At 37.0% G+C, this 3,180-nt stretch overlaps 1 pseudogene across 1 annotated transcript; it reads left to right on the top strand.

Annotated features, from left to right (window-relative positions):
• Positions 1–597: 597 nt before the first annotated feature.
• On the top strand, positions 598–2,658 carry LOC143600614 (aquaporin NIP2-3-like; annotated as a pseudogene). Its single transcript, XR_013147508.1, has 5 exons — positions 598–756; positions 998–1,222; positions 1,623–1,818; positions 1,906–1,967; positions 2,198–2,658. The product of XR_013147508.1 is annotated as an aquaporin NIP2-3-like (transcript).
• The last annotated feature ends 522 nt before the right edge of the window (positions 2,659–3,180 follow it).

Below are 3,180 nucleotides of genomic sequence, written 5' to 3'. Positions count from 1 at the left end.
CTTCAACCGGGTTTTCGATCTTGCCGTTTGGAGCACCATTTTGAATAAGTTTTACATCAATCGGATCTGCGTATCTTCTTACGATCAAAAGCCCTAAGACATTAGTTTAAAATTTCGGAAAAATGTATAACGCCGTTAAGTCATTTTAACGGGGATCACTGAGGGGTCAACTTTTTTAAATTTGGGACCGTCAGTGGCGATAAAATAAATAGGGATTATTATCAGACAATACTGTTCAATATGGATTGTTAAAATCCAATAAATCTAATGCAAAATTTTCAAAGGAAATGGGTTGGGTGTTATTGTTAGGTCTGTCAATGGGCCAAAGTGTGTTGGTAGTGTGGAGTCATTTCTGATCACTAGTTATGACTTATGTGGCCCATAACCTCATCTTATTTTAAAAAGTTATATACCTTTTACCGCAAAATATGCATGTTAACAATAGTTGGTCTTATATGGATAGGCTACAAAAATTGTATATAAGTAGAAGAACCTTGAGCACTTAAGATATCAATTTGTAGTCTTAGTTTCTAGCTACAACTATCATAAACACTCCCTCACCACATACCCTTTTCTTGATCCTTTTTTTTCGCGATTTCGTTTTATATTTTTTTTACGTTTGTAATCATGTCAGATATACATCCGAATGGTGGCGGGCATGAGTTACCCATCATCACAAGTGAAACACTGAAAATCCATCAGCTCAAAGTCTCTATATTATCGCTAGTTGACTACCCTCCCGGTTTCTCACGAAAGGTAAGATATAAGATACCATTTTCATGATGCATGGCATGATGCATGATTCATGTCATCATAATCACCGTAATTAATATATCCCACCAATAGCAAAGCTATGGTAGGGTCTGAGGAGGGTAAGATGTAGACAGTCTTACCTCTATCCCATAGGGATAGAGAGGCTGCTTCTGGTGAGACCTCCGGCATGATTCATGTCATATTATCTATAATTCTATATAATGATTTTGTGTTTTGTGAACAGGTGGTAGCGGAAGTGGTGGCTACATTCTTGTTAGTGTTTGTGACATGTGGAGCCGCGGCACTTACCACAAGTGATGACCGCAAGGTGTCCCAGCTTGGAGCCTCAGTTGCGGGTGGGCTTATTGTAACTGTTATGATCTATGCTGTTGGACATATTTCTGGTGCGCACATGAACCCTGCCGTCACGCTTGCGTTTGCAACCGTGGGTCATTTTCCTTGGATTCAGGTACGCCTAGGGCCTAGACCACACATATATGTACACGTCGCTGCGTTGGCACCATACATTCGAAAATCAAACCAAAAGGCTAGCACTATGTGGTTAAAGTGACCAAGATGGGACCTTGAGTCCTTGAGGCCATTGAATCATTCTAAACCATAAGGAATGTGACTGGGCCACCTGAGGACCTACTAGTAGTTGGCACTCTCCATTATATTCAATTATTTCCTATATTAATGCATATATGCATGGGTCAATTTCAACTTATTTATTAGTATGCAGACAGAAATTTTATGTTAATTTCATTCCATACCACCTTTATTTATTTTGATCATGACACAGAACTTATTTCTATTAAAAAAATTAAAAATGAGTTAAATAATTAAATTGAGTGGTTAAATCTATGCAGGTTCCTATATACGCCGCAGCACAGTTGACGGGGGTCCATATCGGCTTCATTTGCCCTACGAGTGTTGCTAGAACAAGTTAAACATTTAGGGACAACAACACCTTCCGGGACAGACCTACAAGCATTGATAATGGAGATCATAGTTACTTTTTGTATGATGTTTGTCACGTCAGCGGTGGCCACAGATTCTAAAGCCGTAAGAACGTGTTTTATATATTTAGAAAACAAGTTATTAGAAATTATTCGACCAGAAATGAAAACATAAACGTTAACGTGTTTGTAGGTAGGAGAGCTAGCAGGTATAGCAGTTGGATCAGCAGTTTGTATTACTTCTATCTTGGCAGGGTACAATTTTTTTTTTTTTTAATAAATAGTTTTATTTTTTAAAATTACAATTTTAAACAAATTATATGAAGTGTTTACATCAAAACAGAGGGCAAACATGTAACAAGTTGTGTCGCAAGTCCTTTTTAAATAGCAAAACCCAGTCTTTTAATTAATATTATAACTTTATATACTATTTACTTCATAATAAATATAACATATATTATGTAAAATGTCTATGCAACTTTTAGACCGGTATCAGGAGGATCGATGAACCCAGCACGTTCCATTGGACCTGCAATAGCTAGCAACAACTTTAAGGCCATTTGGGTGTATATTGTCGGTCCGGTAATAGGGACTACATCAGGGGTGCTATGCTACAGTTTTATTCGATATACAGATAGACCGGTTCAATCCGTGTCTTCTTTCAAATCGGTGTCTTCTTTTAAACTTAGAAGAATGAAGAGCAATGATGCAAATGTTATAGAGAAAGATCCTCTTGGTTTTGTGTAATGATATAACTAGTAAAATGTTATGTGATGTTAAAGAACCGCAAATTAGGAGCATTGCATTAGTCAATGTGTATTGCCTATAAATAAGAATATAGTTTTTAAACTATATTCTTATGTGTTTGTATTTGTGATTTCATTAGTGCTATTTAGACACTAGTTATTATAACTAATGTATAAATCTATTTGTAAGCTTGATATAAGAACAAGGGTATGTATCTTTCTACTTCCGTAAATGTAAATATGTTTGAGTTGTGTGAATACTTTAAACATAATCTTTTAAACATCTAGTGTTTGTTGGGTAGTCGAAGGGGGGGGGGTGCAAGATATCACGCCTTTACGGTCACCTTTTTGTGCCTACACCATCCATCCTAAGTTGGGCGAGTAGGGGCGCAACCCCCCCCCCCCCTCGTGGGCGATTTGTGTGGCGAACTATTTCTCGCCTGCTTGTGTTTATATATGTTTGTGAGTGTGATATATATATATATATAGGGCTACAACACCATTACACCCAAAAAAACGAAAACTTACCCTTTGCTGACTGGGCGTTACATGGCGCAAATCTCCCGTTTCTTAGCCCCTCCACTACACATAGCCTAATGGAAATCTCAAAGTTATGGGCTATTAAAATTATTTGTAGTTCGATCAAAAACTAAACCTAGCTTAATTAGCTTCATTTGAAGGTTAACTTCATAGAAAGAATATTAATATATGATGAAGCACAT

The sequence above is a fragment of the Bidens hawaiensis genome, unplaced genomic scaffold, assembly GCF_021521415.1.
Source record: "Bidens hawaiensis isolate Kalapana, Puna unplaced genomic scaffold, B.hawaiensis_p1.1 tig00054471_1, whole genome shotgun sequence".
Lineage (NCBI taxonomy): Eukaryota > Viridiplantae > Streptophyta > Magnoliopsida > Asterales > Asteraceae > Bidens > Bidens hawaiensis.
This window is presented reverse-complemented; position numbering and strand designations above follow the sequence as displayed.